Here is an 11,155-nt window from a genome sequence, read left to right as displayed (position 1 = left end):
ATACCAGACGATGACCAACCTCTGGATTGTATACCAGATGATGACCAACAGGTTTGAAGAGCCAGCACACAGTGAGGGTGGAATGTGAACAGGTTGGAAGAGCCAGTACACAGTGAGGGTGTAATGTGAACAGGTTGGAAGAGCCAGTACACAGTGAGTGTGTAATGTGAACAGGTTGGAAGAGCCAGTACATGTGAGGGTGGAATGTGAACAGGTTGGAAGAGCCAGTACACAGTGAGGGTGGAATGTGAACAGGTTGGAAGAGCCAGTACACAGTGAGGGTGGAATGTGAACAGGTTGGAAGAGCCAGTACACAGTGAGGGTGGAATGTGAACAGGTTGGAAGAGCCAGTACACAGTGAGGGTGTAATTTGAACAGGTTGGAAGAGCCAGTACACAGTAAGGGTGTAATGTGAACAGGTTGGAAGAGCAAGTACACAGTGAGTGTGAACCCTCCACATCTGCTATAACATCCCTGAGAGAAGATTCTGCCACCACCTTTCAGCAGAGAACAAAAGAAGATGACCATGCATGAAACGTTAACCAGAGAATTTCATGAGCATAAAATGAAATATCTGAAGGAAGAACATGAGATGAGAATTGTCCAGGTTGAATTGGATATGAAGTTGGAAGAGAGAGTATCCTAAAAGAGACAGTAATGAGACAATAGTGATGACCAGCCATGGTGAACAATATGATATGTAAAACAATACATGTTTGGCATTTGGATATTCATGAGAGAGTATTTTAATCACCACAAACTACATTTTAAACCAGCCTTGGTTTAGTCACTCATTTCATTTTGCTGCACACTATTTGAATTTTGGACAGAACAAACATTATCAAAGCAAAATAATCCATAATGAATACATTCCATATTTAAATGCATCTCATCTAGTTGAAGTGCTGCAATGTGAAGCATCTCCTGTGCAAGTCCTCGTTGGTCATCGCCTGCCTCAGTCATGGACACATCTGCCTCAATCACATCTGTCTCAGTCATGGGAACATCTGCTTGATGCTGATCATGGGAGGATCAGGACAGCCATGCTGCTTCAGGTAGTTGTGCAGCACAGCTGTAGCAATGATCACCTTGCAGCAACTTCTTGGCTTGAAACCAGGTGTATTGTGAAAACACTGGAATCTATTTTTCCATACTCCAAACATACGCTGGACCATCCCTCTCGTGTGGATATGAGGTCTGTTGTATCTTTGCTGCTCAGCTGTTGTGGGATTTATGTCTGGAGTGAATAAAAAGTTACTCTAGTAGTCCACTATGTTGTCCTCTCTGAAACTGAGACCAATGAAGAGTTGAGGGAAATCCTTCAATGGTGAGTTGCACCTTTCCAACAGGCAACAATGTTTGAGAACTTACGGTTACGGTACTCCTCAGCATCAGGAGTTGATGGGAAACCAGTTGTTATGGTTACGGTACTCCTCAGCATCAGGAGTTGATGATAAACCAGTTGTTATGGTTACTGTACTCCTCAGTATCAGGAGTTGATGGTAAACCAGTTGTTATGGTTACGGTACTCCTCAGTATCAGGAGTTGATGGTAAACCAGTTGTTATGGTTACGGTACTCCTCAGCATCAGGAGTTGATGTAAAACCAGTTGTTATGGTTACGGTACTCCGCAGCATCAGGAGTTGATGGTAAACCAGTTGTTATGGTTACAGTACTACTCAGCATCAGGAGTTGATGGTAAACCAGTTGTTATGGTTACGGTACTCCGCAGCATCAGGAGTTGATGTAAAACCAGTTGTTATGGTTACGGTACCCCTCAGTATCAGGAGTTGATGGTAAACCAGTTGTTATGGTTACGGTACTCCTCAGCATCAGGAGTTGATGTAAAACCAGTTGTTATGGTTACGGTACTCCTCAGCATCAGGAGTTGATGGTAAACCAGTTGTTATGGTTACGGTACTCCTCAGCATCAGGAGTTGATGGTAAACCAGTTGTTATGGTTACGGTACTCCTCAGCATCAGGAGCTGATGGACACTTGATGGGACAATGACATCCATCTAACCAGCCAATCACTCCTGGGAACTGCCCATATTCAGAGAATTGCACTTTATAGTTGGCTTGGCCAGCAGCATCAGGAAACTAGATGTAAAGACTCCTCCTGCAGACTTTATAGTTGGCTTGGCCAGCAGCATCAGGAAACTAGATGTAAAGACTCCTCCTGCAGACTTTATAGTTGGCTTGACCAGCAGCATCAGGAAACTAGATGTAAAGACTCCTCCTGCAGACTTTATAGTTGGCTTGGCCAGCAGCATCAGGAAACTAGATGTAAAGACTCCTCCTGCAGACTTTATAGTTGGCTTGGCCAGCTGCATCAGGAAACTAGATGTAAAGACTCCTCCTGCAGACTTTGTAGTTGGCTTGGCCAGCAGCATCGGGAAACTAGATGTAAAGACTCCTCCTGCAGACTTTATAGTTGGCTTGACCAGCAGAATCAGGAAACTAGATGTAAAGACTCCTCCTGCAGACTTTATAGTTGGCTTGGCCAGCAGCATCAGGAAACTAGATGTAAAGACTCCTCCTGCAGACTTTATAGTTGGCTTGACCAGCAGCATCAGGAAACTAGATGTAAAGACTCCTCCTGCAGACTTTATAGTTGGCTTGGCCAGCAGCATCAGGAAACTAGATGTAAAGACTCCTCCTGCAGACTTTATAGTTGGCTTGGCCAGCAGCATCAGGAAACTAGATGTAAAGACTCCTCCTGCAGACTTTATAGTTGGCTTGACCAGCAGCATCAGGAAACTAGATGTAAAGACTCCTCCTGCAGACTTTATAGTTGGCTTGGCCAGCAGCATCAGGAAACTAGATGTAAAGACTCCTCCTGCAGACTTTATAGTTGGCTTGGCCAGCAGCATCAGGAAACTAGATGTAAAGACTCCTGCAGACTTTGTGAACAATTAAACACAGTTGCTTCACTGGCACCACACAAATCACCAGTTTCACAATGAAAGATTCCAGATGCCAAAAACCTCAAGGATTTAACTCCTATCCAAAAGTTAAATCTACCACTATCTTTTAGTCTGGGACTAAGCTTAAGCCTTTTATGTGAAACCGGCCCTGAGTGTTTTATATGACTAAATGTGTTTCTGTGTTGCATAGATGCTCCATATCCATTACTTTGAATGTTTTATATAATATGACTAAATGTGTTTATTTCTGTGTTGCAGGGGTAGTCAAGAAAATGGAACAGCAAGGCCACAGAACATGACATAAGCAGAGCTGTGGGAGACCACCTCAAGCCCCTGGTGGAGCCGGGGGTGGTGTCGACCACTCCACCACGCCTTCAGCAGGCTGGAAAAGTGGGATTGATCTGTTTGATCCATTTGTTTGTTTCAGTTTTCAGTAGTTGAATCCTTTGACATATTGATTTCAACAAATGAACTGGGTTGGTTGAAAAGTGAAACTAAACGTACAGTGGGGGAAAAAAGTATTTGATCCCCTGCTGATTTTGTACATTTGCCCACTTACAAAGAAATTATCAGTCTATAATTTTAATAGTAGGTTTTTGACATGCGTTTTTCTGGATATTTGTGTTGTTATTCTGTCTCTCACTGTTCAAATAAACCTACCATTAAAATTATAGACTGATCCTTTCTTTGTCAGTGGGCAAACGTACAAAGTCAGCAGGGGATCAAATACTTTTTTCCCCCACTGTACATATCATGCACTATTTTGACAGTGGAAGATATACTGAATTTATACTGTTTTTCATACTAAGATGGACCAAGATATGTGTTGTTTTTGCACATATCTGTTCATTGGTTTTGCAAGAGTCTGTTGATTGGACAGTCATTGGGTTCATTTGTTTTACAACATGTTCAAATCAAATCAAGCTTTATTTATACAGCACATTTCAGACATGGATGCAACACAATGGCTTCACAGGAAAAAACAAATATTTACCACAACAAACAAGATTAACAACTGAAAGACTAGAGATCATTCTAAGGAAATTCCATTGATAAAAATATAATCAATTGGATGCAACATCCAACCCAAAATATAAGCTTGTTTTACTACATTGTTTGTTGTTACGTTCCCCAGCAGTAAACCAGAAATGTCCCTTAAATAGAAGAGGGAACTAACAAAGAGTCACTGACAACAACCACAACTAAACAGGAGGGCCTCTGAAAGACACTATGGGGGTGTCCACTGAAAGTTGACTAGTAACAACAACTGGGACCTAAAAGACACCCACCATGAGACCCACTAAATCTGCCCATGAAGAGGAAAACAAAAGAAAAACACACACCAAACTTAAAGACAGGAAGCAAACCAAATGTATCAAGACAACTGGAGCACTGGGCCAGACACTCTTAAATAGAACCTGGACCAGCTCAGGTGAAACACCTTCCCACTAACGAGATGGACAAGCCAGCACAGGTGTAACACATACTGACTAACGAGGTGACACCAATCAGTGCGTCCTACGTGCTAACGAGCTAGACGGGCTAACGAGCTAGACGTGCTAACGAGCTAGACGTGCTAACGAGCTAGACGTGCTAACGAGCTAGACGTGCTAACGAGCTATACCTGCTAAAGTCCAACCTCAAAACATAAATCGAAATACCAAAGCCTGTAACACCTTCCCCTTTAAGACAACAAATATATCCTATGTTTTGATGGACAAGTTTGCTCACCACCAACAGAAAACAACTTCCATTTCACATTATGATCATCTACAATGCTTCACCTTCACCAATATAAACATGGTGTCTACTGGCTGTCAACAATTAAAAACAAGAAAAACACATATTTCTAAACAATAATATACAATCGTTTTATTTTCTCTCCTTTTCTTTCGATAGAATCCTAAATCCACTAGCTTCTAGAACTCTCGTCTTCCTAAAACTCACTAGCTTCTAGAACTCTCATCCTCCTAAAACTCACTACATTCTAGAACTCTCCTCTTTCTAAATCCCACTAGCTTCTAGAACTCTCATCCCCTTGGAACGAGCCCAAACAAAACTCATCTCCAATACAGAAAAACATGTAGTCAAAATAAATTGTAATCCATGGCAACTCACTGGCTAAACGCAAAACACAAATCTTTTTGACTGCCCATCCTTGAGACAATTAGCAACCAAGTTGTCTTTACCACGGACATGTCTGATTTCAAGAGGAAACTCCTGCAATATCCGTAGTAACTTTCCACCTCACTGCAGAGCTTCTCTCTCTTTTCAGGGTTCACTAGATAGGCATGTTGTTGGATCGGGGACCAGTCCTCAATTCATGCTCTAGAACATTTGGGTTGGCACATCGGAGAATTAACCCTGATATTCATAAAAACAGCGGCAACAATGTGAATATAATTGTACCAAAAAAATTGTCAGTTGGTTGCATAAATATATATCATTACTAAATGTTACATGAATTGTAAATATGAAATATTTGATTGCACAGGTCTTATTTTTCGACGTCTTTCAATGACATTTTGCTAGGTGGGACAGCCCAATGTCAAAACAAGAAGTTTAACGTGTCCAAATCAATAACCAATATGCAGAAACAGTTTGTGATAAATTGAAAACCTAAACATAACATGTGCTATGTACACAAACATCTGCCACAATAAATAATATTACTTGTATTTTTAAAACAAGCTCCTTATAAACTGCAGAAGCACCAAAAACGCTGTTGTTTTGACAAGTAGCAATAAATCACTGACATCGATTAGGGGGGAAATCAGGTTGTACGTGATGTTGAAACTAACAACTAAACAAAAACACATGGAAATGGGAGATATATTTCACCTCACTGGTTAGAGGACAACCTGCAGAAGACAGTCAGCTACATTTTGGAGTGATGCATTTAAATGTAGGGGTCGCTAAACAAAGGAACACAACACTTATTCATGTATATCATGCTAAATCATTTGTGTGACAGGAGGGAGATGAAGTTGCACGTCCTGTTAAAACGAACAGCTCAAAAACCACATGGAATCTGGGAATAATGTGTACATCACTGGTTAGAGGACAATTGGTAGAAAGCAGCTAGATACATTTTGAAGTGTTGCATTTTGATTCAAGTGTGTCACCAACGTGGTAAGTGTAACACAGCTCTTTTTTTGGTAATCACTTTTTGTTAAATCTCATATATAGTAACTCTCCTCAATTCAGAGCCTGGATTTTCCCCCTGAGGCTAATATCCATATCATGTTGAAATCAATAGAACAGGGGACAAACGTTTAGGGTTCTACATTGTGACATCATTAAAATACTCCTACTACAATGTTAAACATTCTACATTGTGACATCATGAAAATACTCCTTCTACAATGTTTAAACATTCTACATTGTGACATTATTTCATTGATATCATGAAACAACTCTTCATGTATTTTCTGATGTTTTAATCAGAGATCTTTTATCAGAGTATCTCTTCCCACATTGATCACAGCTAGGAGGTTTCTCTCCTGTGTGTGTTCTCTGATGTGATACTAGGCTGGTTAGCCAAGCAAATCTTATCCCACATTGACTACAGCTATATTGTTTCTCTCCTGTGTGTGTTTCTCTGGTGTAATTTAGGCTGTCTGGCCGAGTAAAACTCTTCCCACATTGATTACAGCTATAAGGTTTCTCTCCTGTGTGTGTTTTCTCGTGCTTCTTCATATTCTGTGAAGATGAGAATCTTTTTCCACAATCTGAACAGTGGAAATGGCTTCTCTCCTGTGTGTACTCGCTGGTGTCTAGTCAGATGGCAAGATGAAATATAAGTCTTCCCACATTGATCACAGCAATAAGGTTTCTCTCCTGTGTGTGTTCTCTGGTGTACAGTCAGTTCACTAGATGTATTAAAACTTTTCACACATTGATTACAACTAAAAATATTTCTCTCCTGTGTGTGTCCTCTGGTGTGATAACAGGTTGCTTGACTGAGTAAAACTCTTCCCACATTCAGTACAGCTGTACGGTTTCTCTCCTGTATGTGTTTCTCTGGTGTATAATCAGATAGCTAGATGTAGTAAAACTCTTCCCACATTGATCACAGCTGTAAGGTTTCTCTCCAGTGTGAATTCTCAGGTGTACTTTTAGTGATTTTAATCTTAAGTAACTCTTCCCACAATCAAACAGTGGTGAGATTTCTCTCCTGTGTGTACTCGCTGGTGTATTTTAAATTCTGATGAAGATTTGCAACGTATTCCACAGTCAGAGCAGCAGATATATTTCTTCCCTGTGGGTCTCTGCTGGTGTTTCTTGAGGTGATAGAATCTGGACAGACTTGTCTCTGCCTCGTTAGCATCATGATGTTGAGGCTCCCCAGAGGATCCATGATAGTCACGTCTTCTCTCCTGTGTGAACAAGTCAGATAGATAGTTATAGGGCTCACAACAGCAGAAATCCACTGAAAAGGTGATGCAAACAGCGTAGCCATGATACTGTACAACAATTGGACGTCTGTAATGAATGTTAAAATTACTTGACAATTGTCTTAAGACAGTCAAGTGAGCAACAATAGTCATATTTAGTCTTGTTTTCACATTAGTAGTAACTAGAAATAAGTAAAATGTGTTGAACTCCTAAGCAGTGTGCTAGGGCGACTTTTGTTCTCAAATATAGGCACCTTCTGTGTTGCTAAAATTGCGACAAGGGCGATGCACACACAATTTGATTGCAGAAACACCTCCCTGCTAATGCAGAAACTTGCTAGGTTATGGATGTAGTATATCTGCCTGGAGCAAAAATGGTGAGCAAGTGGCCTAAGCTGTGCCATTAGAGATTCTGGGTTCGAGTCCAAGCTCTGTTGCAGCCGGCCGCGACCGGGAGGCCCATGGGGCGACGCACAATTGGCCCACCGTCGTCCGGGTTAGGGGAGGGTTTGGCCGGCAGGGATATCCTTGTCTCATCGCGCATTAGCGACTCATGTGGCGGGCCGGGCGCAGTGCACGCTGACCAGGTTGCCAGGTGTACAGTGTTTCCTCCGACACATTGGTGCTGCTGGCTTCCGGGTTGGATAGGCATTGTGTCAAGAAGCATCGCGGCTAGGTTGGGTTGTGTTTCGGAGGACGCATGGCTCTCGACCTTCGCCTCTCCAGAGTCCGTATGGGAGTTGCAGCGATGAGACAAGACTGTAAGTACCAATTGGGGAGAAAAAAGGGGTGAAAAAATATATATATTTAACAAATGGTGAGCAAAGATTAGTTTTCACAATGTATTCTGAATATTACAGCACTAGATCAGGAGTGCTACTCAAGGAAACTCACATTAAGCTCTGTGTCTATTCACTAATTCACCACCGTGGGGGGAAAACTCAGGAGAGTTCTCATAGGCTGACAGCAAATATAGCCTCCATTTACAGGTTGATTATGATTATTATTATCATTTGACACTACTTTGGATTATAATTGTAAGGCTCGTTTGAAATGTCCTGATTTAATATAATGTTTGTGTTATTGTCAAATGTACTACTTTATATTTAAAAACGACTTCAACCAGTAAAATGCTCATTGGCTAGTTTTCCATCAGCCTGACAATGAGGTTTGTCCATTAAGTGTATGCCAAAATGGTCTATAATCTCACCTAACAATAACATAGACCTACTGTAGGACCCATAACTTCACCTAACAACAACATAGACCTAGGACTATAAATCATTTAATATTTCAGGTGAAACATGGAAACTAAAATGTCTTTGTCATGACATTTCATAACCGGATCACCAGATCATTTTGTGAATAATCCCACTAGGCTACTCTGTAATGTGTTGTCATTCTAATGTCCCGAATGAAGGAAAATAGCTCTGTGTGTTGTACAATAGCCTATCCATCAAGGAACAGTTCTCTACACATTATGGCTAAGTATCTCCGTTTCCAAACGGACTAACGAGACCCTACTGTAAATCAAGTAACAATAACACATTATAAATATCGATTTGTTTGGGATGTTGGATCCAACGTGGAGCACGGCATAACTGTCTTTACCGGTGTAATGAATGAAGAACTACATTTGACTGGCATGCAGAAAATGAGTTCCTGGATCAGCTGATGATAGTTGAACATGTGACTGTAACTAAACAGCTACAGTATTAAGTATTATGTGTAATTATTGAAGAACCCGCATTTATGACATTATCCATTTGGGAGTTGTCGATAAAGTTAAGGTGACTCTCGGTTAGAACCATTGGATTTAGTAAACTGAAATGATTAGGATTTCTGTGCCCATGAAAACTGTTTTCCCAGCGTAAATATAAGGAAACACTAAAATTTACGTAGTTAGAGAGCATTTCAGAGATCTGAATACAAAAAACTGGCCGACAGCAAGATCCAGGTATTAAGTTAAAGTTCATCATATGACAAGCTTAACGTTATGACTATAACTACTGTTCCCTGAAGGAGGGAAACTAGGTACCCAGGTCTGCCCACGTATTCTCGCATACCCCTAGAGCATCGAGCCAGCGGGGTGGTGGCACTGAAATCCTCATCTCTCCCAAGTGGACTTCTCTCTTTCCCCTGACCCATCTGTCTATCTCCTCCTTTGAATTCCATGCTGTCACAGTTACCAGCCCTTTCAAGCTTAACATCCTTATCATTTATCGCCCTCCAGGATCCCTTGGAGAGTTCATCAATGAGCTTGACGCCTTGATAAGTTCCTTTCCTAAGGATGGCTCACCTCTCACAGTTCTGGGTGACTTTAACCTCCCCACGTCTACCTTTGACTCATTCCTCTCTGCCTCCTTCTTTCCACTCCTCTCCTCTTTTGACCTCACCCTCTCACCTTCCCCCCCTACTCACAAGGCAGGCAATACGCTTGACCTCATCTTTACTAGATGCTGTTCTTCCACTAATCTCATTGCAACTCCCCTCCAAATCTCCGACCACTACCTTGTATCCTTTCCCTCTCGCTCTCATCCAACACTTCTCACTCTGCCCCTACTCGGATGGTATTGCGCCGTCCCAACCTTCGCTCTCTCTCTCCCGCTACTCCTCCTCTTCCATCCTATCATCTCTTCCCTCTGCTGAAACCTTCTCCAACCTATCTCCTGATTCTGCCTCCTCAACCATCCTCTCCCCTTTCTGCATCCTTTGATTTTCTCTGTCCTCTATCCTCCAGGCCGGCGCGGTCCTCCCCTCCTGCTCCGTGGCTCGACGACTCACTGCGAGCTCACAGAACAGGGCTCCGGGCAGCCGAGCGGAAATGGAGGAAAATCCGCCTCCCTGCGGACCTGGCATCCTTTCACTCCCCTCCTCTCTACATTCTCCTCTTCTGTCTCTGCTGCTAAAGCACTTTCTACCACTCTAAATTCCAAGCATCTGCCTCTAACCCTAGGAAGCTTTTTGCTACCTTCTCCTCCCTCCTGAATCCTCCTCCCCTCCCCCCCCCCCCCCCTCCTCCCTCTCTGCGGATGACTTCGTCAACCATTTTGAAAAGATGGTTGACGATATCCGATCCTCGTTTGCTAAGTCAAACGACACCGCTGGTCCTGCTCACACTGCCCTACCCTGTGCTTTGACCGCTTTCTTCTCCCCTCTCTCTCCAGATGAAATCTCGTGTCTTGTGACGGCCGGCCGCCCAACACCTGCCACTTGACCTCCACCCCTCCTCTCTTCTCCAGACCATTTCCGGAGACCTTCTCCCCTACCATCCACCTCGCTCATCAACTCATCCTTGACCGCTGGCTACGTCCCTTCCGTCTTCAAGAGAGCGAGAGTTGCACCCCTTCTGAAAAAACCTACACTCGATCCCTCCGATGTCAACAACTACGACCAGTATACCTTCTTTCTTTCTCTCCAAAACTCTTGGACGTGCCGTCCTTGGCCAGCTCTCCTGCTATCTCTCAGAATTACCTTCTTGATCCTAATCAGCTCAGGTTTCAAGACTGGGCTGCCACGGAGACTGCTCTTCTCGTGTCACGAAGGCTCTCCGCACTGCTAAAGCTAACTCTCTCTCCTCTGGCGCTCATCCTTCTAGACCTATCTGCTGCCTTTGATACCGTGAACCATCAGATCCTCCTCTTCACACATCTCCGAGTTGGGATCTCCGGCGCGGCCCACGCTTGGATTGCGTCCTACCTGACAGGTCGCTCCTACCAGGTGGCGTGGCGAGAATCTGTCTCCGCACCACGCGCTCTCACCACTGGTGTCCCCCAGGGCTCTGTTCTAGGCCCTCTCCTATTCTCGCTATGCACCAAGTCACTTGGCTC

Source organism: Salmo trutta, chromosome 15, assembly GCF_901001165.1.
Source record: "Salmo trutta chromosome 15, fSalTru1.1, whole genome shotgun sequence".
Lineage (NCBI taxonomy): Eukaryota > Metazoa > Chordata > Actinopteri > Salmoniformes > Salmonidae > Salmo > Salmo trutta.
The sequence above is the reverse complement of the archived record's forward strand: the minus strand, read 5'-3'. Positions refer to the sequence as shown.